This window comes from Nycticebus coucang, chromosome 22 (genome assembly GCF_027406575.1).
Source record: "Nycticebus coucang isolate mNycCou1 chromosome 22, mNycCou1.pri, whole genome shotgun sequence".
Classification (NCBI taxonomy): Eukaryota; Metazoa; Chordata; class Mammalia; order Primates; family Lorisidae; genus Nycticebus; species Nycticebus coucang.
In genome coordinates, this window is record NC_069801.1 from 35593552 (window position 1) to 35617549 (window position 23998).

The 23998-nt window shown below is 41.3% G+C and overlaps 1 protein-coding gene across 3 annotated transcripts in view; it reads right to left on the bottom strand.

Annotated features, from left to right (window-relative positions):
* HIVEP3 (HIVEP zinc finger 3) overlaps positions 1-23998 on the bottom strand; it is a 523619-nt gene that overhangs the window by 373725 nt on the left and 125896 nt on the right. For all 3 annotated transcript variants that reach the window (XM_053576635.1, XM_053576638.1, XM_053576634.1), the window contains exon 2: positions 15934-16045. The gene's annotated coding sequence lies outside the window, so the exon portion shown is untranslated. The remainder of the gene's footprint in view (positions 1-15933; positions 16046-23998) is intronic.

A 23998-nucleotide genomic window follows, 5' to 3' on the forward strand; every position in this document is an offset into this window, starting at 1 on the left:
AACCCAGCCCGGGCCAGCTAAACAACAATGCAACTGCAACAAAAAAACAGTCAGGTGTTGCGGTGGACACCTGTAGTCCCAGCTACAGAAGCTGTGGACGGGCAAGCAGAACTGGTCACAGTGATCCAAGCATGCGTGGGCACAGCACTGCCAACATTTGCTACTGAATCAGATAGGGTTTTGCATGGATTACCCTGAAAGAGCCCATCACACACACAGCTTCATTCCAGTGGGCAGAATGGTGCAGGCATCATTACCACTTAGAATAGTGTCTATTCTGGAAAAGGATCCTCCAAAGGAAGACATCAAGGCTCCTACAGTACACAGAAGTGGTCTTCCTAGACAACTAAGGGTATGTGATATGCACCTATTAAGGGAGGATGTGGACCAGTTAGAGATACTACACATTAAGAAATGGAAAATTGGATGATTTGCATTCCATTCCCGGGACGTGTTTTTTATTATCATGGTATTGCGGTGGTGTGGAATCCTCAGAAATAAAATCATTTGAAATAAAAGAAAATACACTAACCAGCTAACATTTACTGAACAGCTGCTGTGACTCCAGTTCTGTGCCAGAAATGGTGAAATGGAGAAAAGTCTCCTGTGCTAAAAGTTTATCCTCAGGCTGGGGGCTGAGTGAGGCTCCTGAAACAATTCAAGAACAAGGCAAAACAGGATGGATGGGAGACTGTGTAGTATGATGATAGATTAAGAGTTGTGCCCCTGAGTCAGAGACTGGCTAGGATTACTTCCTTTCTGCCACCTGACTCAGTTTCCCCATCTGAAAAATGGAGGCACTGATGGTATTGACTTCTCAAGATTCCTATGAAGATAAAATGAGGTAATCTGTGTAAGGCCTTTAGTGAGGAGCTGATGCCTGCCGTGAACACCTGTCGTTGGTATTGCTACTATTATTACTGGAGGTGAGGCATGGGAAAGCCCACTACTTCCCTGACTTGTCCTATCCTGCTCTCAGGAAGGGCCAAGACATTTATATTGGTATATGAGGTCACACTAGGAAGACATCAGGAAACATCAGTCCTTGTTTTCTTGGGCCCAGATGTGACAGAGCTGAGCACAGACTGGACCTCGAGCTGAAGGGCAGATGGATGGTGGTGTGCTCCCCTTCTCAGCTGGCCAGGAGCCAAGACCAGTGGCTTTCTGTCCTGGGAGCCTTTCAAACACATGTGCTTAGACCTTAAAGAGTGATAGGTCAGCAAGGACACACTGGGCAAGCCATCAACATCTTTGCATCCCCACTGACTGTTTCCTGCCAGCCCCCGGGAGTGCCAACTGTTTTCTGATCAGCAGACAGAATGGGGTGCCCAGGCCCAGGCCATCTGTTACACAGGCCTGTGAGCCACCAGCACCTCCCTGCACAGCAGGGTCACCTGGGGTCAGCAACTTTGACTTCTGAAGCCTCAATGCCCTTGTCTGTGAAACCATTCCTGACCTTGGCTGCATATTAAAATCACCAGGGGAGTGTTTAAAAGTCCAAATGCCCAGGCCTCACGCCGGACACTCCCCCCCAAAAAATCAGAATCCCCAATGGAAACCACTGCCATAAAGGAGAGGATCCTCTTCTACTCCCAGGAGTGGAATTAAATGAGATTACCCACAGGAGACATTCCCTCCCACGCTTTACTCAGGGTGCTCTGTCATGTGGTGCCACTCAGAGATCCCAGATTCTAGAAATAGTCCCCTCGGGCCACAGAGGATCATGCCTCAGAAGCTTTAATCTATCCAGGGGAAACTTCTGTTTAGGGGCCTTGCTTTGGCAAAGATCAAAGATCAATCCCACACTTTGATTTCTCTAGGTCTTTTGGTTACCCTCGTCCTGAATCATATTATTTCTGGAAAGAGAAAAAGGTCAGGCCCAGAAAGTGTTCCCCTTCTGGATTAAGGGCTCTGCGTCTCAGTCCTTGTTTCCTGCCCTCACTCAATGGGCCTCCTACTCCCATCCAAAGGGAGCCTGGGCCCTTGGCTTGCAGAAGTGGCAGGGCCCAGAAATGAGCATTCATACATTGGCTACTGTGAGGACGCCCCAACAGTGACATCCATGGTAGAGTTGCAGGACAGGTGATTCTGTGCCTCAGTTCCCTTTGCCATGTGTCTAGTCAGGCTCTGGGATACTTGAAGATGCAGCCAACTAGAAAGTGGGGGCAGAGCCTCTCCAGGCCTTGCTTCCTACATAGATGATATGTCTGGACCCAGAACAGAGAGAAGGAACATAGAAAACAGGTAGGATCCTGTGTAGTTTATATTTTTAATAAACACTCAGAAGAACAGGAAGAGAATTTCAACTCAACCAGTAAAAAGGGGCAGCTAGCATCCCAGCTGGAAGGAGAGCTAGCAGGTGACAGGGGAACAGTGCTGTCCACTCAGTGCTAAGGCAGCGCTTATCACCCAAGGGGAGCCCAGATGCCAGGATGCGAGGCAACAAAGCAGTTGGTGGAGCCTGCTCCAGTATCATCACAGGCCAATAAAGGAGAGCTGAAGTGTGTACTCTAGACCCCAACACTTGTCAAGTCATTCAACAACACATACGGGCCAAGCACACCTAGCCAGCTGGCTATTTGATTCCACCACCCTATGAGATAGGTACTGTTATTATCACCCCCACTTTGTAGATGAGGACACAGAGGCACGCAGAAGCCAGGTAACGTGCCCAGGGTCACACAGTTAGTATATGACAGACTTGGGATTTGAATCCTGGCAGTTTGGCTCCTAATTCCTCAGCCAAATTGTCCCTAGTCTAGTGAGGATGTCCAATAGCCTGACAGACAATTAAAATATAGAATGTTCTCAGTGATTAGAGGGGGCTAATGTAGGTGGTGTCCAAAATCCCATTCTTAACTGATGGTCACTCCTAAAAAGGGACACAGAGAAGGGCGCACCTAGTGAAAGATTGACAGGCACAAGAAGACCTTATCAGGTGTTCACCTAAGGGGAATGGAGAGATAATGGACACGCAAAGACCTGCAGGTGGAAGGTTTTGTGGCAGCTTTATTTACAATAGCCAAAGTTTGGAAACAATTCAAAGTTCTATCAACAGGTGAATGGAAGGGGAAAAAAATTAAAAAAAAAAAACAACTAAGCACATCCACACAATGGGATACTACTCCCCAATGCAAAGACTGAATTGCTGATCAGTAAGATGTGATGAATCTCAGATGCACTATGCCAAGTAAAAGGGGTCGGAGCAAAAAGAGTGCATATTTTATGATTGCACGTATTTGGAATTCTGGAAAAGGCAAAACTCTAGCTTCAGAAAACAGATCAGTGATTGCCAAGGGATAGGGGACAGAGAGGAGAACCAAGTGTAGTAGGGCCGAGAGAGCCTTAGGGGGTCAATGGGCATGTTCTAGAGTTCGATTGTGGTAGTGGCTACATAGGTGTATATATTTGTCAAAACTCATTGAATTGTACACTTAAAAAGGCAAATTTTATTATATGTATGTTATACTTGATTTAAAAAACTTTTTTTTTTTGCAGCTTTTGGCCAGGGCTGGGTTTGAACCTGCCATCTCTGGCATATGGGGCCAGCGCCCTAATCCTTTGAGCCACAGGTGCTGCTCAAAAAAACATTTTTTTTTTTATTGTTGAGGAATTATTGAGAGTACCATGAGCCAGGTTACACTGCTTGTGTTTGTTGGGTGAAGTCCCTCTATTAATAGTATCCCACCCCCAAGAGGTGTGTCACACACTGTGGCCCCCCCACCTCACCTCCTTTCCTCTCTCCCCTCCCTTCTCCCTCTCCCCCACTATGTACTAGCATCATTTGTCCTCATATCAGAATTGAGTACGTTGGATTCTTGCTTCTCCATTCTTGTGATGCTTTACTAAGAAGAATGTACTTCAAACATTTTAATGAGAGACTTGATGTTATGCAGTCCCAACTCAGATGTGCCACGCTCTGAAGCTAGGTGTGAGAGTAATGTATGTTCTGTTCCTTTTACTCCTTTGTGTGTTTTTTCCTTGTTCTTTCTTTCCCTCTTCCCTTTTTCCCTGCCTCTCTACCTCTATCCCTTCCTCCCTCCTCTCTCTCCTCAAAGCCTACCATCTCCTTTTCTAAGCCAAGCCTAAGTGACAGGGTCCTAAGCTCCAAGCATTTCCAGCACTGCCATTACCAATTAGCGAAAATGATCAGAGCCCCAGGCAGACTGGTGCTCAGCCTACTTCAGAGGGGCAGATGTTCTGCAAAACTGGCCAGTGACCCACAGAGAAGGCTGGCAAGCCTGTGAGGCTCTCATTGAGGCCTTCTGCGGCTTCAGCCTCCCTTGCAGAAAACATGCATACATTAGACAAAAAAGAGGAGACACCTTTCCAAGAACGACTCAGCCTTGAGATGGAGGGAAGTCATTTGTCTCTGCCCAAGTAATAAATGTTCCTTCCTCATAATCCCTGATAAAGTATGAATTATCCTAAGACATTTATTTGGGCATGAGGCTGAGGGGCATCAGCAGGAGAGAAAGGCAGAGAGAATGAGGGAAGCAAGCACCATACCACCCTGAGGGAAAGCAGGGTGAACTCTGACCACCTTCGACCCTGGGAAGGATTGAGGAATAGAGGAACCCTTCACCCAACAAATGCCCACACGGCTACCAAGATAGCACCCACACCAGGGGTGTCCCTGCCCTCGCTGGACAAGAAGCAAACAGAGAAGCCAAGAGGGCAAGGAGGCAGCAGGAACAGGGCCAGAACCTAGGGCTGGCACAGTTCCCTTCCCAGGCCTTCAGGAGGCCATAGCAGCGGGAACATCCATCTGCTGCACCCCTCCACAGGAAGAGCAGGGGACAATAACAACCTAACTGCCCCTTGCTCTGAAGTTACACCACAAAGTGAGCAGCAGGACTCACCTGCCTGGGAGTAAACCACATCACAGTCATCAGTCGGGCTTCTCTTGTACAAAAAAGGAGCAGAGTCCCTTGGCCAAAAGGCCCTGAACTTGAGTTCAGCCAAGTGAAACTCAGATGCATAGGCAGTGTGAGAGGGGAGCTGGGTCCTAGTCCTGTTTGCTAGAAGTTGAAAGAAACAGTCTTGGAGAACCAGATGCTTTTACTTTTTCATTTCATTTTTAAAACTAAGAATGAAGAGATAACGGTAGCATGAGAGTAAAATTTTGGTCCAAGACAGAAAAACAGGCATCCATAAAAGACAAAGTGAGCAAGTCTGGGCAGCTAGTAAGTGAAAGAGGAAAAATACCATCTCTAACCCTAACTCACTCTGTTCCAGGCTTGGAAAAAAGCTATATCCAACAGAAAGAGCCAAAAATCCATCTGCTTTCCCATTTTACCAAGATAGAAGATTAATTCTCTAGTAGTTTATGTACTTTTGCATTTAAGGCTAAACTATTTGTTATCTACTCAATATCACCCCCTTCTATTTTGGTAAGACTCTTATTGGCAGATTTAAAATACATACCCCACACACTTACACCAACCAGTTCCTTCTATCTTAGTCTAGAAGGAACATGTATATGTTGCATAACTAAAATATACCATATATCTATTGAGTGAATCATGGAACAGGTTGTAATAAATGTGTACATATATTCTGTCAATAGATTCAGCATAGTCTTTCATGGTTAACAAGCGTTAAGGTTTATTGCGGTATTAAAGAAAATAGTCTAAGGGTTTCATTTCAAGCACTACAGTGGATTAGATTAGTAGCCATCTTTTGAAAACAACTAAGAAAACTGGGTACTATAGAAAAATATCTTTTGAAATGACTAATGAGCAGGTAAGTTAGTAAGAAATATTATATGGGGCCAGCGCCCTACTCCTTTGAGCCATAGGCAGCATGCTTTTTTTTTTTTTTTTAGAGACAGTCTTATTTTGTTGCCCTCGGTAGAGTGCTGTGACGTCACAGCTCACAGCAACCTCCAACTTCTGGGCTTAGGCGATTCTCTTGCTTCAGCCTCCCAAGTAGCTGGGACTACAGGCACCTGCCACAACGCCCGGCTATTTTTTGTTGTAGTTTGGCCAGGGTTGGGTTTGAACCTGCCACCCTCAGTAGATGGGGCCGGCACCCTACTCAAGCCACAGGCACCGCCCTAGTAAGAAATATTAAATGAGCAAAAATTAAGTAACAGCTGGAGCCCAGGTTAGGAGCCAATTTCTGAAGCCAGCTCAAGGACAAGTGCCAAACAAATGACCTTAAGCTTCACCTTTTGTGGCCTCATGGGAAAAACAGACAGGATGAACATTTCCCATAACTAATAAACAATATTGTCACTTGGATGCAGGGACTCCAGTGAACACCAAGAATGACAAATAAAAATAAATATATACATAGATACACTTTGTGAAACCACAGAACACCAAAGACAAATACCAAACATTTAAAGCAGAGAGAAGGAAAGACAAGTGGATTTCAGAGGCAATGATGGAAAACATAAGACATTTACCTTTCACTGTTTTGGAGATAAAGTAACTACTAACCTAGAACTCTACTCAGAAAAAATATCTCACAAACAAATGAAAAGTCAGTGTATTTTTCAGCAAACTCAAACAGCAGATTCTCACTAAAGAAAATTCTAAAAAATGTATTTAGGCTCTCCAGCCAAAAACTGCAAAAAAGAAAAAAAAAATGAAAATACTACACAAAAATGAAGTTGGTAGAGCTACCAACTATATGAATCCAAATAGATTTTAGGACTAAAAGAATTATAAAGAAACAAGTTTCACTTCATTATAAAATATTCACTTCAGTAGAATGATAAAGAAATTTTAAACTTATAAATACCTAATAATAAAGGCTCAAAAATATATAAAAAAATAAAAACTGATAGACCATAAGAATAAAGAGAAAAATCTATAATAGTGAGGTCCTTTAATATACCCCTCTCAGTAAATGATCAATCAGGCAGACAAAAATCAGCAAAGATATAAAAGATTGGAATGACACAATGAAAAAGCTTGATCTGAAAATTAAGAAGCTGTATTCTACAACTGTACAATCCATAGCAACAAGGCTCAGTAAATTTAAAAGGTTGTGTACTATTCAAACAACATTTGACAATCATGATATAATTAAGTTAGAAATCAGTAACAAAAAGATGGGGCCTTGGTGTGTGTCACACTTTATGGGGGCAAGACATGATTGCAAGAGGGACTTTGCCTAACAATTGCAATCAGTGTAACCTGGCTTATTGTACCCTCAATGAATCCCCAACAATAAAAAAAAAAAAAAAAATCAGTAACAAAAAGATAACAAGAAAAATAAATACCCAGAGGATTGAAAATTAAGAAACACAGCTATACATAATTCATAAGTCAAAGAATAAATCATAGTGGAAATTATTAAATATTTAATACTTAGAACCAAATTATGTAAATATATTACATACCAAGAATATGACCAAGTTAGAGTAGAAATATATAATGTATAATGCTCATAATAGGGGGAAAATACTGAAAGTTAAAAACTCAGACATTCAACTTAAGAAGAGAGACTAGGGCAACCCATTTGGGACTCCTTCCATTGTACTGGAAGTTTTCCTATCTTATAAACTATTGCTCCATTGCAAAAAAAAGAAGAAAGAATGATAGCTCAGACCTAAATGTTGGAAGAGAGAAAATAATAAAAAATTAATATAGGGCAGCACCTGTGGCTCAAAGGAGTAGGGCGCCAGCCCCATATACCAGAGGTGGTGGGTTCAAACCTGGCCCTGACCAAAAAAAAAAAACTGCAAAAAAAAAAAAAATTAATATAGAAGTTAATAAACTAGGAAACAATAGGAAGACTAACAAAATCAACAATTAGTTTTTTAAAAGATTAATAACACTGAAAAAATTCTGAAAAGTATACAACAAAAAAATATAGAAGATGCAATAGCATTAAAAATGAAAAGGGGACACAACCACAGATACTATAGAACTTAAAAAGATAAAAGCATATTATAAATAAATGCATGGTAAAAAAAATTAAAACAAATAAAATGGACAAATCTCTAGAAAAATCTAACTTACCAATATTAATTCGAGAAAAAAATTAGAAACTGAATACCCACTATCTATGGAAGAAACTGAGTCAGAGGCTTAAAGTCTTCAGGTAAGACAAATTCCAGCCCCACATAAACATTTTGTGAGAACAGATAAAGAGGAAATACTCAACAACCGGCCTGGTGTGGTAGCTCATGCCTATAATCCTAACACTCTGGGAAAGAGAAGCAGGCAGACAGCTTGAGGCCAGAAATTTGAGACCAGCCTAAGGAAGATAGTGAGACCCCTGTCTCTATAAAACGTTAAAAAAATCATCTAGGCATGATGGTGTACATCTGCAGTCCCAGCTACCTGGGAGACTGAGGCAGGAGGATCAGCTTGAGCTCAGGAGTTTGAGTTTGCAGTGAGCTATGACGCCACTGCTTACATTCCAGCCTATGCGACAGAGTAAGGCCTTATCTTAAAAAAAGAAAAAAATAATATTCTACAATCTACAAGTTCGGCAAAACTATGATACAAAATCTGACAAGAATAATATGAGAAATGAGAATTATGCTTTAATATATGCATAGATGCAAAACTTCTTAACTTTTATTAGCAAAACAAATCTAGCAATGCATAGAAAAATGGACCTATTATGACCAAGTCAGGTATTCTAGGAAAGCAAGGTTAATTTAACATTGGAATAACAGTTTTCCAGTTGTTAACAAACTAAAGGGAAAAAATTATATAAATCCTCTCATCAAACACACAGAAAGTATTTTGTAAAGTTCCACTCACAGTTTAAAAAAAACACAAATATTCTTTGCAAACTACACAAGAAGAGTAATTCCTTATCCTAATAAAAAGAATATCAAATACATAGAGAACAGCCTTCTCAAGGGAAAACATTCAACACGAAAGGCAAAACTAAAACTAAAATATAAGAGATGTATTGTTCTTCAGTATGTCCTTAAAAAGACACAAATGTTCAATGATAAAGAATGATACATTTTATTACATTAAAATTAAGAATTTCTGCCACTCTAAAGATACTGAAAAAGATGGTGAAAACTGCCACAGGTTAGGAAAAGTTATTTGCAACACTAAGAAATAGCTCCAGGATATATAAAGAACTCCAACAAATAAATAAGGAAAATATAAATTACCTAATTAAAAAAAAAAATGGGTAAAGACTTAAAGAGCACTTCAAAGGAAAAGAAAATGCAAAAGGCCAGTAGCATATGAAAAGATGCTGAATCAAATATGTTTATAAATTAAAACCACATAAGATGCTGTCACACATCTGTAGGACTGGCAAAAATTTCTGACAATAGCCTTCAAAATATAAAATGTTTGAAGGTTGTAAAGAAATTATACACTGCAGCTGGATAAAGAAATTTTTTAAATGCATTGGAAATTAATTGTTTTATTAAAGTGAAATTCAAATAACGTAATAGAAGTTAATTTTGATCTATTCCAATAACATTGAAAATGCTCACAGTCTGTGACCAGTAAATATATATATATATATGTGACATATATGTATGTGTGTGTGTATCCACAGCCATATATTCATTCCATAGAATATTATAGTTTAGCAAAATAGAAAAAAATTACAGTTACATCCAACAATGTGAATGAATCCAGGAATGAAACATCTAGCAACCTGTTGGTACATGAACTGTTCTGTAAAGGGATCCCAGGCATGGTGCTAGAGATGGGGCCCAAACCCCCTGCAGTGCCAAATGTAATCCCTTTAGAAAGGTGGAGGAGACTTGGAGAGGTACGTGGGAGCACTCAGAAAGGATCAGGTAAGCAACAATTTAACAATTGATATGGAAATATTTCAATTGTTTGTCAACCAGTGCAGCCTTCCTGGTGTGCATGGACTCACTATGAATATAAGAACGAAAGAATACAGACGGTATGATTCCATTTATATGAGGTTCACAAACATGTACAACCAAACAAAACATTGTTTAGGGTTACAAATATGAGAGGGTAAGACAATAAAGAAAAGCATATGGACAAGACACAGAAATATCAGGAAAATGGTTACCTGTGAAAAGGGAGAAGCTGGAAGGGGACAGCTAGAGGTACACCAAGGACTTCTTTTTCTCAAATTGTCTGCTGAGTACCTGAGTGTCAGTATTATTATTATTAGTAGTAGTAGTATGTAGGCCTTTATCTACAGTTTATAAATATTCTTTTGTATCATAGTAGCTATTTTAATAAAATTATTTTAAAAGATCATAAAGAAAAATTGAATAAGAATCTCATATCAAATTGCTGTGGTTCCTGCCATATTTTTTTAGTTGCTAGACAAAAAGGATGGTGCTCTTCAACTCAAAATTGTAAGAGCTTCTCCCCAAATCACCCCAAACTTTCTTGTAATAATCTCTTCAATGATTCCAACCTCCCTGGAATCATTCTGCTCTGGCTCCTTTGTTTAGTACAATCATAATCATACTGTTTCGCTCTGTTTTGTTTTATTTAAATCTCCTGGAATCTTATTAAACTTTGAACCTTTTAAAATGAGGGCATGGAGCAAAAGACCACATTCTGTTTCTCTTGCTTAGATTTCAATGGTGATGCTCTCATTTTAAGTTCTTTACCAGATGCTTCAGCTGTATGACGCCCAATTCCCCTCATCAAGATCTGCTGACAGTCAGGGGAAGTTTCTAACAGTATATTAAGTACATATTGAGGGACAGGGAGTGGGGGGAGTTTGAGGGGTTGCACACATGTGCAATTTTTTAGCAACCCCAGCAGATGCTTGAAGATTCAAGATTTGTAGATTCAACATTCACTGTTTCAGTTATTTGTGAACAACCCCTGATAGCCACACCACATGGCAATTTATTTTCCTCTGGGAAGCACAAAGGTGAATTGTGGATCACGAACGCACAGCACAGGAGCAAGTCACTTAGCTAGATAAAGGAACTTCTCAAAGGCTCAGTATCCCTACCCCAAGATGCCCTCAGGGAAACAGAAACTCTTTAGAAGTAAGAGAAACTTTATTTCCTTTGAAAAGTGAAATAAATGGCGGCATGTATAAACATAGGAACCTCTCTTTCTAGACTAAAACCTGATTCAAAAGAAAGTTAAAAGCCTATGCAAATATTTCTGCACTTCCCAATTTGGGGGATTTGCCAAGGGCTTGAGATGTATCCACTGAGAATGTCAAGGGTCTACTGTATTGAATTTTGATTGAGAAGCATTTCAAAATTCTTCTATTAAAATAAAATAAGTTCATTTTTACCAGGGCTCCTGTGATCTTAAGATCACTTCAGCATCTAATGCCAAGCTGGGCTGTCCAATGAATGGCCGAATAGACTAAAATTGCTGACAGAGCATCTCATGTATTTATTTATAACACTGGTTTTATTTCTTCCCTATCTTTGTACTATTTTTCAGCTTTTCTTTGAATCCCAGTTACGCATACATGACTCATTTTTTAAAAAGTTGACCCTGAACCCCAATTCAAGGGTCCACGGATGCTCAGAGATGTCAAAATTTCTGTGACTTACCTCCCTCTGCTTCTTCATGGCTTTGTTCCCCAAATCTGAGGGGCGTTCTCAGATTTCCCTACTATGCATCTGGATGCAAAACTCTACCCCTCTTTCTTTTCCACAAGAATTCCAGCCACACCTGGCATTTTATAACACTTGGCAATGAGGAGAGGAGTCACATCTCATGTACTCAAGGCTTCACTCATTGAAAGAGCCCATCCCCACTGTCCTGCCTCCGGAGCACACATTCCCATGACCCTCCTAGCAAGGGCAGCCCACTGGATAATGTGGTTCCATCATTTCCCACCCCAACCTCCTCTGCCTTCCAAGGGCTTAAGTTGTGTCCTCCTCTGCCTTCAAGCCTCCTGAGATTCCAGAGAATATCCTTTTCCCCATCCTATTGCAATAGTATCATTAATATACGTGCAACCTTTGGAGAATTCTGAGCATTTGTGATTATAATCAATCATCAGTTATTGACAGTGTCTTTGAGCAAGTTTAAGAATTTCTTCCAGTAAGTTACCAAAACATAAATTTATGTGCCTCTGGAAACTGTGCTATACTTTCCCATTACTTTTTATTAGGTTTGCACATTTGCTGCGTATTTATTGGATTTTAAAATACTCTTTAAAAAAGTGTCAGTGTTCATTTTATTCCACTTTTGTTTCCCTCTTGCCTTTGTTTTGGTGCAAACTGTAACTGAGCAAATCACCAGAGAGTCGGGCCAACCTCAGCACTGCCTCATGTAATGCTGACATCCTTCTAGTTTTGAGCACAGTCTGAACTGAGTAAACACCACTGCTTGGCATGAGGGTGTGGCCATGACATCTTGAACTTATGTCTCTTACAGAACGCCACCCTTATAGGGATAAGGCCACATTCACCACACAGATGTAATAAACAGATGGCATGAGTGTCTGCCTCTCCTGTTCCATCGTTTCCATCATCAGGTCTCTGGCAACTCTAGCACTGAAGTCACCGAGTTGGATGGACGCTGTGTTTTGTGGTCACAAGACAAGTTAAGGTTCATATGTTTCCTTCTGAGGATTTTCCTAAGCATCAAATGCTAGAACCTAACCACTAATAATAGTAGTTTTTTGCTAAATGTTGACAAAAATCATAAAGTTCTCAATTAATTTCAACAGCAAAGCTTTATGTACAGTTGTAATATAATTTTGACTAGTAAGCCCCTGACTGTATAGAAATCTCAGGAATTCTGTTATCTCAGATAGCCACAGGTTTTCCTCTAAAAAATCATGCTAAAAAAAAAAAAAAACATTCAGGGAGAATTTCGAATTCTCATGCTTTCCTTAAATTGGACACACAAAATACAATTTAAGCTGTTCATGATCCATGTGGGTCATTGAGGTTATCAGTTACTATGTTATAAAACCAAGTCCTGAAGACCCATCAAAATGTATAAAATTTCAGTGAATTGCTTACATTAAATACGTAGATTAGAATAATTATGATTAGTCTTAGAATTCTGTGCTTGGAATTCTTGTACCTTAAAACATTTTTTTTTCAATTTTTATGTTTCCTGCATTACTATCACTTTTTACTGATGCTTAATAAAAGACTTGTAATAACTTTTGCATGGCACTTTATCAATTTCTTCAAATTTGCTAGGTTCATTTGACAGACTAATAACCAAGCTTCTCATGCCTTTAAGTAAATGCAGAGACCTGTAGAGGGTCTACAATTTCCTCCAATAATCAAAATTCATGAACTACAACTCATGGACTTATGACATCTCCCTTGGTTTGCCATTTAGGTTTTAACTGGGTAAGTTGAACCGTGTAAATGTGACTTCCAGATTGTTGTGGCATTATCCCAATACCCATCAGCTACAGAGCATATGTTGCTTTTTATCTTATTTCATTTTCTTCAGGGTATTTCAGTGGAACTGGTAAGGCTATGTACACATTGGTCAAGGGCTCTGACTGAGTCTGGCCCAGAATGCCTATGTGGCCTGTTGATGGGGCCAGGGTTTCCTGTCCTGCCTTCTCAGGATATCGGCAGATGTATAAATATGCTTTCACTCCTAGAGAAACAGAATAAAGAACAGCATGTCAGTGCTTCCTTGATGGGCAGCACAGAGGGCAGAAAAGAAAGAGCAGGAAGTGAGAGACAAGTTAAAAGCTATCCAGTTATCACACAGCTTTCTTAACATTATCTTCCATCAAGTCGGGTCCTAGAAGCTGCCAGGATTTCAGACTAAGTGCATCTTCTTCTTGCCTGTACCTTTCACACACTAAATGCTGCAACAGCTCACTTGGCAAGGACCCAAAGGCAACACACAGTTCTCTGCTCCAAGGAGGGTGGCCACCACTAAAACACCACAGGCAGAGATAGCTCAACACTAGAACCAGTACAGCACATCTTGATTCACTGCCACAGAGTACACAGTAGTAGCTGTCCCTTAAAGCAAACCCACTGGGATGATAGAGGGAAAAACAATCTTTGCCTAAAGGGGCCAGACATTGCCACCAAATTACAAATCTGCCTAGATGTCCTAAGCAGAGGCACTAAGGGGTGTAATAGGAGGGCCCACTGCTAATAATTCTGTACCTTGCAGGTACATTAACTAGACAGAGTGGGAAGGGAGGAGAGAGGGCTAAGTGTCACACATACCCTCTCCGCCTGCCTGCAGAGATCTCAGTGGCACAGCTGTTCTCCTACCTTGCAAAAAATTCCCACAGTATTTCAATGCAAGCATGTAAAGGGTCTCCAGCCTCTGCATACCTTACAGCATTAAAGAACATTATGTCATACAGCCCAGACAGCCTCTCAAGTCTGCTGTTTAGCACCACCGAAGTGCAGTCTAACCCCAGAGCAAAATTGACACCCTAGTAGGACAGGTACACTTCTCCACACTGACTGCTCAGTGGGAAGCATGAAGAACAGTAGGGACCAGGGCTGTTACCCTAAATTTAAGATTTGTTTCTTCCCTTGAGTTGGGAATCTGAGGGCCTACAATGGGTCCTTCTCCAGAGTCCAAGAGGGGTGAAATTACCAAATGAAAGTTCAAGCAAGTGAAGACTGGCTGAAAGATATGTGGGAGGGTCTTCAGATCTGCATCAACCCACAGCCAACACCACACTGTCCTCAAAGGGACATGTGATCGTTGATCTGTGTTTTTCACATTCAACTTGTTCCAATTATCCCTCCCTGCCCCCAGCACACATATAATTACATAAAGACATCTTAAACAACAGCAGCATCCAACTTCCTCAGTCCTGGGGAGGGCCAGGAGATGGTGGGAGCTGCCTGGGCACAGGGTCTGATCATCAGTTGGGATTACATAATCACACAAACACAGGCTGGAGAACATTCCCAAGCAGATCAGTTCAGCAAACACCTCATTCTTCCCCTTCCCTCCCACCCTCCCCACCCAGAACACCCAGAAAGCAAATCGATGTTAACTAAACCAAAAAGCATTAGCATTACGTGCAGCTTGGGGGGCGCGGTGTTGGGGGGTGGGTGGTGAGACCTGGCTGCTATAGTTACAATGTGCACAACATAAAGACGGCCAAGGTGCTGCTCACCCAGTGACCAGACACGTGGACACTTTTCCTCCAACCACTGCCCCTGAGTTCAAGGCAGGGCTTAGCCACAGAAGTAGTCCTGGTCTGCAACGCAATCCACCAGACAGTCTTGTTTTAAAGGACGCCAACAGCTGGCCTCCAGGTTCCTACACCATCGCTTTTCCTGTCCAATCTACTTGGGTTCGGGTGGTTCGCCGCACTCAGGAGTCCTCAGGCAACCTGGACAATCTCATCAGGGGCCATTCGGCAGTATCAGTGTTTCCGTTTACAAGATGGTAAAATGCGGGGCATAACTTTGAGGGAGCCGCCTGCTCTGCTAGGAGGAAGGCAAGAATCCCCAGCAGAATAGGAGTTTGTTTTTTATTTTGGTTTGATTGGGGTGGAGGTGATTTTGCTTTTGGAGGGCTAGGATTAAGGGGGAGGAGAAAGCTCTCCCTGTGTCCTGACAGCCAGCAGCACATGAATCTCATTCTCAACCAAGCAGGCAACAGAGACCACTCAAGTCCAGTCAGCCCTCCTGAACGATCCTGGAGCAGCAGCCCCGGCAGCAAAAGAAAACTCAGGTGCTGCAGGCGGGGGATACCTTATCCTGAGAGCTGAGCTTACCCAGCGCGGGTGGCGAGCCCAGCCGGCCGCCAGCGAGCGCCTGAGTGCTGCGCGCACAGGGTTACAGCCCCACCGCCTGCGCGGTTACCGCGGGTGATTGACGCTCGGGGGTCACTTGAGGCTCTCGCTCCCCAGCACCAGGCCGAGCTGCGAGCTCAGCCCACCCACCCGGCTGGCCCCGGCGCCTGGGCAGCCGGACAACTTGCCCAAGAAAGGCAGTGACAAAATGGAATCGCAGCTCTATTCCAGTTTCTGGTGGCAGCGCAGGCAAAAACACAATCAATAAAATACAGCGCAAGGAATACATCCGCGGAATAAAAACCCAGAGTCCCCTACCTTTGGCCTTGGGATGACAAACTGGTCCTGTGTTCTCTGACCCACGGATCCAGCCGCTTCTTCATGAATTATTCCGGCCAGGCAGGATTTTGTGCATTTTTTTCATGAACACCTGTTTCAAGCAAGAGGTAAAGACCTTATTGAAAGAACTGTCCTTAAAAAATAACCTGCGCATACGTGTGTTCATCCAGGCCTGCATGCGTGTTTGTATACACACATATGTACACGGAAAAGCCATGTACATCGAAGCACCAAACTAGGCAGTTGGATAATGGGAGAGTCGGCTGGTTGTGAGCATGCTCGCGCCGGGAACAGATCCACCCTCTGTTATTCCTCTGAATAAATATAAATCACGATCAGAAACCCAAACAGAAGCATCCCTCTCGAATTCCTGCTGCTGAAAAAACATGGAATAAATTCACCCTGCAGACACAGAATCTAATCAGCAGCTGCTTTCTGAATCCAGAGCCAACCCATGCCTCGCTTGTCTTTTCCACTAGGAGCCCAGACCTTTTTTTGAAAGGGGTTTTAACATTTTAAAGACACAGTACGCCAATTATCTCTTCGGAATAGCTTATCACTCCAGAGAGCTCAAGAAGCCAGTCCCTCACCTAAAGCCGCTGCAGGCTTGCACTCAGTGATAATGATTCAATTTATTGGCTTTTTAAAAAAATGACCTATATGTGTACTATATACACACACATTTATAATACACACATATAAGCATATATATGTCAGAGAGTCTGAAATGCAAATGCAAAGCATAAATATTCATTGTGGTGATGAGCTTCTTGGTGACTAATCGGCATGTTATGTAAACACTCTGATGCTTCATCTCTGCACACACAGGTTTACAGGGTCAGACGAGGCAGGAATCGCTGCTTTGGATAAAGAGCCAGGAAGTGGGGTCCACTGCACCCCAGCCCTGCCCCGCAGTCTCAGGTTCCATGTCTTCAAAGCAAAGAACAATTCTGCCTGTATTTCTGAACTCTAAGGGAATCCAGGGCCATATCTTGTTCCAAGACATATTTTCTTCCCACCAGAATCAGGAATCAAAACTCCCACCTGAATCTTAAGATTCTTGTTTGCGATTTGATTAATGAGTTCTTCTGTTGCTGTTTTGTTTTGTACTTCTTTTAAAGGAATAGGTTGGGCATAGAAGTGGAAAAAATGGCATAGGGGGATAAACAACCCCCAGCCCATATTTAAAAAAAAAAATTATTGGCAAAGACCTCCGCCAGCCATCCAGATAGTGTCTATTCCAGTTTTGTTTTGGCTTTTAAAAAGTAGCACCGAGAAGAAACAAAACTCCTAACCCGACTCATGTTTGAAAGGAAGGCAAAATGCCTGTTACAGTTTCTATTCCACAGAAGCCCTAGAGCTCCGGAATGGCTCGGTCTGCTGCTCCTCTGTCCCCGCCTGGAGAGGCAGTGGCGGTGCTCACCTCTGGAGCCCCACTGCGCTCCTGTAGCCGCTTGGCGGGTGAGTCCTTCTGACTCTGGCATCTGAGCCCATTCCCTCCCTTTACTGGTCCTGCCAGACAAACCATAGTCTATCCCTCTCCCACCCATCTCAGGTGCTCCGGTGCCGCTGCTGATCCCTCCCAGCCACACAAACACCTCCCTCTCTCTTCTTTCTTTTTCTCTCTCCCTCCCTCCCTGCCTCCCTTTCTCTCTCTCTCCCTTCTTCCTTCCTCCCTTCCCCCTTCCAGGGCTCTTTAGCAGAAAATTATCATATTTCCTGTGTCATCGCCCTAGCTAGCTGGGCCTGTCACTGATTGGCTGGACCCTGGCAGCCTGAATGTCCCCAGCCACACAGCCTGTGGCTCTGCCTCTCTCACAGCCACCACAGACCAGAGCCCAGGAGGCTCAGAGAGGAGGCGAAGGCCTACCTGGGAAGAGCCTGCCACTCCTCTCCCACCTAGCCCCCATACTCCCTGTTCCTGCTTCTACCTAGCCCTGGGGGTGGGGGGCCGCCAGGGGACGTGGCAGGAGTCTCAGTGACTGGAAAATCCCAAACTCAGAGGATCGGGATTGGCCAAGGGTTACTGGACATGAGTTTAAACACAAATTAAAGGACATCAGGAAAGAGGCTAGTGTCTCCACATGGCTGGACACAGAAGTAATTCCACAGTTCCTTTGGAAAGTGGGAGGTTTGCTCCTAATATGAATAGAAGCCAGAGGTTGAATAGGGAGAGAATACCAGCTCTTTGAGGGGATAACACAAAAAAGGGGGAAAAAAGCACACATACAAAAGAAAAAGAGATTTAAGTAATCAGATAAAACATAAGCTATAACAGAGATCAGAATATCCAATCAATATTAGTCTCATAGGCGTTCCAGATAGAGACAAGATTGTTAATGAAGAGGAAAACAATAATCAAGGAAATAATAGAGGAACATTTCCCCAGCTGAAAAAAGACTGTAGGTCTTACATCACATGGCATCTGGACAGCAGGATTACTGAAAGAATACACACTTCCAGGCCCAGGCTGATACTCTAAGAACAAAGACAAATAATTACAAGTTTCCTTATAGGGGAGAGAAATCAGACTGTTTAAAAGGAAAGAAAATCAGGCTGACACCATCCTTCTCATCTGGAACACTATGCTAAAAGACACCAGCACAATTTTCATAGAATTCTAAGGGAGTATTATCATAACTCAAGAATTCTACCAGCTGCCAAACTATAATTTCCTTTATGAGGTAGTAAAGGAAAGTTATGTTCAAAGACACAGAAAATGTATCAGTCAAATACCCCTTATTTCAGATATATATATATATGTTTTGTTTTGTTTTAAAATTGATACAGAGTTGCACTTTGTCACCCTCAGTAGAGTACGATGGCATCATAGCTCACAGCAACCTCAAACTCTTGGGCTCAAGTGATTTTCTTGCCTCAGTCTCCCTAGTAGCTGGGACTTACAGGCACCTACCACAATGCTTGCCTATTTTTTTTTTTTTAATTTAGCAGGCCTGGGCTGGGTTCAAACCCACCAGCCCCAAGCATGTGGCCGGGACCCTAACCACTGAGATATAGGCACCCAGCCTATTTCAGATGTTTTTAAAAGAATACTTAGAGATCTCTTCTAGCTGAGGAAAAAATAAACCAGAATAATGAGCTCAAGAAAGGAGATGATATATAAGAAAATATAATGAGAAATAAAGCAAATAAAATATATGATTAGATATAAAAATAATTGATAACATGGTTTTTAAAATTAAATTTAAGTGTTAGAAGTTTTCAAAGAGTACACATATATATAAATGCTCCAGATTTGAACACCTATCTCTCTCAAATATATATGTCTGAAATTAAACTTCCATATGATTTAAACAAAATACTTAGAAAAATCTCAGTGAAGACAGACATGTAAAATAACCAGGAAAAAAATAGGGTGAGGGGACCATTATGGCAGGTAGAAAATCCCATGTATTTTCTCTTTTTCCCAGAACCTCATTGAAATAATAATATGGATTTTTTAAAAGTTGAAATATATATTGAAAAAAAAATAGAATAGCTATTAGCCAGAAAAATTGAAAAAGGAAGAACAGATGGGGGAGTTAATTTGTCAGCTAGAAATATATACTTTTTTTTTTTTTTTTTTGTAGAGACAGGGTCTCACTTTACCACCCTTGGTAGAGTGCCATGACATCACACAGCTCACAGCAACCTCCAGGTTTTGGGCTTATGTGATTCTCTTGTCTCAGCCTCCCGAGCAACTGGGACTACAGGTGCCCGCCACAATGCCCGTCTATTTTTTGGTTGCAATTTGGCCGAGGCCGGGAAATAAAATGGCATAGCTCCCCACCGAAGCCTACAGAATGGACTGCTGGAACTAAATGACATCAAGACACAAATTCAGCTGTCATGGTGGCTACATGATAGGCAAGTAATAAAAACTGAAATTTTAATTAGTGCAGGAAAGGATGTATTATTCGATAAATAGGGTCAGACTGTGGTTGGTTATTTGAAAAAAAAATTGACATTGAACTCAAACTCTATTCAAAAAGTATTCTATTTTCACAAAGGAAATGCTGTCATTTGCAACAACATGGTTAAACCTAGAGCACATTATGTAAAGTGAAATAAGCCAGGCACACAGAAGCAAATACTGAGTGATCTTACTTACAGGTGAAATCTAAAAAAGTCAAACTCGTAGAAGTAGAGAGTAGAATAGTGGATACCAGAGCCGAAAGGGAAAGGGTGCAGGGTTTCAGTCAAGTAGAAGGAATACATTTTGATCTTCTTTTTTTTTTTTTTTTTTTTTATTGTCAGGGATTCATTGAGGGTACAATAAGCCAGGTTACACTGATTGCAATTGTTAGGTAAAGTCCCTCTTGCAATCATGTCTTGCTCCCATTAAGTGTGACACACACCAAGGCCCCATCCACCTCCCTCCTTCCCTCTTTCTGTTTCCCCCCCCATAACCATAGTTGTCATTAATTGTCCTCATATCAAAATTGAGTACATAGGATTCATGCTTCTCCATTCTTGTGATGCTTTACTAAGAATAATGTCTTCCACGTCCATCCAGGTTAATACGAAGGATGTAAAGTCTCCATTTTTTTTAATGGCTGAATAGTATTCCATGGTATACATATACCACAGCTTATTAATCCATTCCTGGGTTGGTGGGCATTTAGGCTGTTTCCACATTTTGGCGATTGTAAATTGAGCTGCAATAAACAGTCTAGTACAAGTGTCCTTATGATAAAAGGATTTCTTTCCTTCTGGGTAGATGCCCAGTAATGGGATTGCAGGATCAAATGGGAGGTCTAGCTTGAGTGCTTTGAGGTTTCTCCATACTTCCTTCCAGAAAGGTTGTACTAGTTTGCAGTCCCACCAGCAGTGTAAAAGTGTTCCCTTCTCTCCACGTCCACACCAGCATCTGCAGTTTTGAGATTTTGTGAGGTGGGCCATTCTCACTGGGGTTAGATGATATCTCAGGGTTGTTTTGATTTGCATTTCTCTAATATATAGAGATGATGAACATTTTTTCATGTGTTTGTTAGCCATTCGTCTGTCGTCTTTAGAGAAAGTTCTATTCATGTCTCTTGCCCATTGATATATGGGATTGTTGGCTTTTTTCATGTGGATTAATTTGAGTTCTCTATAGATCCTAGTTATCAAGCTTTTGTCTGATTGAAAATGTGCAAATATCCTTTCCCATTGTGTAGGTTGTCTCTTTGCTTTGGTTATTGTCTCCTTAGCTGTACAGAAGCTTTTCAGTTTAATGAAGTCCCATTGGTTTATTTTTGTTGTTGCTGCAATTGCCATGGCAGTCTTCTTCATGAAGTCTTTCCCCAGCCCAATATCTTCCAGTGTTTTTCCTATGCTTTCTTGGAGGATTTTTATTCTTTCATGCCTTAAGTTTAAGTCCTTTATCCATCTTGAATCAATTTTTGTGAGTGGGGAAAGGTGTGGGTCCAGTTTCAGTCTTTTACATGTAGACATCCAGTTCTCCCAACACCACTTATTGAATAGGGAGTCTTTCCCCCAAGGTATGTTCTTGTTTGGTTTCTCAAAGATTAGGTGGTTGTAAAATGTTAGTTTCATTTCTTGGTTTTCAATTCGATTCCAAGTGTCTATGTCTCTGTTTTTGTGCCAGTACCATGCTGTCTTGAGCACTATGGCTTTGTAGTACAGACTAAAATCTGGTATGCTGATGCCCCCAGCTTTATTTTTGTTACAGAGAACTGCCTTACCTATACGGGGTTTTTTCCGGTTCCATACAAAACGCAGAATCATTTTTTCCAAATCTTGAAAGTACGATGTTGGTATTTTGATAGGAATGGCATTGAATAGGTAGATAGCTTTGGGAAGTATAGACATTTTAACAATGTTGATTCTTCCCATCCATGAGCATGGTATGTTCTTCCATTTGTTAATATCCTCTGCTATTTCCTTTCTGAGGATTTCATAGTTTTCTTTATAGAGGTCCTTCACCTCCTTCGTTAGGTATATTCCTAGGTATTTCATTTTCTTTGAGACTATGGTGAAGAGAGTTGTGTCCTTAATTAGCTTCTCATCTTGACTGTTATTGGTGTACACAAAGGCTACTGACTTGTGGACATTGATTTTATATCCTGAAACATTACTGTATTTTTTGATGACTTCTAGGAGTCTTGTGGTTGAGTCTTTGGGGTTCTCTAAGTATAAGATCATGTCATCAGCAAAGAGGGAGAGTTTGACCTCCTCTGCTCCCATTTGGATTCCCTTTATTTCCTTGTCTTGCCTAATTGTATTGGCTAGAACTTCCAGCGCTACCTGAATAGTAAAGGTGACAGAGGATAACCTTGTCTGGTTCTAGTTCTAAGAGGAAAAGCTTTCAGTTTTACTCCATTCAGTAAAATATTGGCTGTGGGTTTGTCATAGATAGCTTCAATCAGTTTTAGAAATGTGCCACCTAGGCCTATACTCTTCAGTGTTCTAATTAGAAAAGGATGCTGGATTTTATCAAATGCTTTTTCTGCATCTATTGAGAGGATCATGTGATCTTTATTTTTGCCTCTGTTAATATGGTGGATAACGTTTATAGACTTGCGTATGTTAAACCAGCCTTGCATCCCGGGGATGAAGCCTACTTGGTCATGATGAATGATTTTTTTGATGATAAACTGTAATCTACTGGCTAGGATTTTGTTGAGCATTTTCGCGTCTATGTTCATGAGTGAGATTGGTCTGAAATTCTCCTTTTTGTTTGGGTCTTTTCCTGGTTTTGGTATCAGGGTGATGTTTGCTTCATAGAATGTGTTGGGGAAGATTCCTTCTTCCTCAATTTTTTGGAATAATTTCTGCAGTACAGGAATAAGCTCTTCCTTGAAGGTTTGATAGAATTCTGGAGTGAAGCCATGTGGACCAGGGCATTTTTTGGTTGGAAGATTTTTTATTGTTTCTTTGATCTCAGTGCTTGAAATTGGTCTGTTCAGGAGCTCTATTTCTTCCTGGCTGAGTCTAGGGAGAGGGTGTGATTCCAAATATTGATCCATTTCTTTCACATTGTCAAATTTCTAGGCATAGAGTTTCTGGTAGTATTCAGAGATGATCTCTTGTATCTCTGTGGGATCAGTTGTTATTTCCCCTTTATCATTTCTGATTGAGGTTACTAGAGATTTTACTTTTCTATTCCTCGTTAGTCTGGCCAATGGTTTATCTATTTTATTTATTTTTTCAAAAAACGAACTCCTTGTTTCATTAATTTTCTGAATGATTCTTTTGTTTTCAATTTCATTGATCTCTGATTTGATTTTGGATATTTCTTTTCTTCTACTGAGTTTAGGCTTAGATTGTTCTTTTTCCAATTCCATAAGATCTCTTGTAAGATTGTTGATGTGCTCTCTTTCTGTTTTTCGAATGTAGGCATCAAAAGCGATGAATTTTCCTCTCAAAACTGCTTTTGCAGTATCCCACAGGTTTTGGTAGCTTGTGTCTTCATTGTTGTTATGCTCAAGGAAGTTAATGATTTCCTGTTTTATTTCTTCCTTCACCCATCTGTTATTCAACAAAAGATTGTTTAGTTTCCATGCCTTTGGGTGGAGTCGAGCATTTTTGTTAGAGTTGAGTTCCACCTTTAGTGCCTTATGGTCTGAGAAGATACAAGGTAAAATTTCAATTCTTTTGATTCTGTTGATAATTGTTTTGTGTCCCAGGATATGATCAATTTTGGAGAATGTTCCATGGGGTGATGAGAAGAATGTATATTCTTTATCTTTGGGATGGAGTGTTGTATATGCGTCTAGCAAGCACAGTTGTTCTAGGGTCTCATTTAAGTCTCTTATACCCTTGTTTAATTTCTGTTTAGAGGATCTGTCCAGCTCTGTAAGAGGAGTGTTAAGGTCCCCTGTTATATGGTATTATCAGATATCATATTGCTCAGACTGAGTAAGGTCTGTTTCAAGAATCTGGGAGCATTTAAATTGGGTGCATAGATATTTAGAATTGAAATGTCTTCTTGTTGTATTTTTCCCTTGACCAATATAAAGTGACCATCTTTGTCTTTTTTGACTTTAGTTGCTTTAAATCCACATGTATCTGAAAATAAGATTGCAAGTCCTCTTTTCTT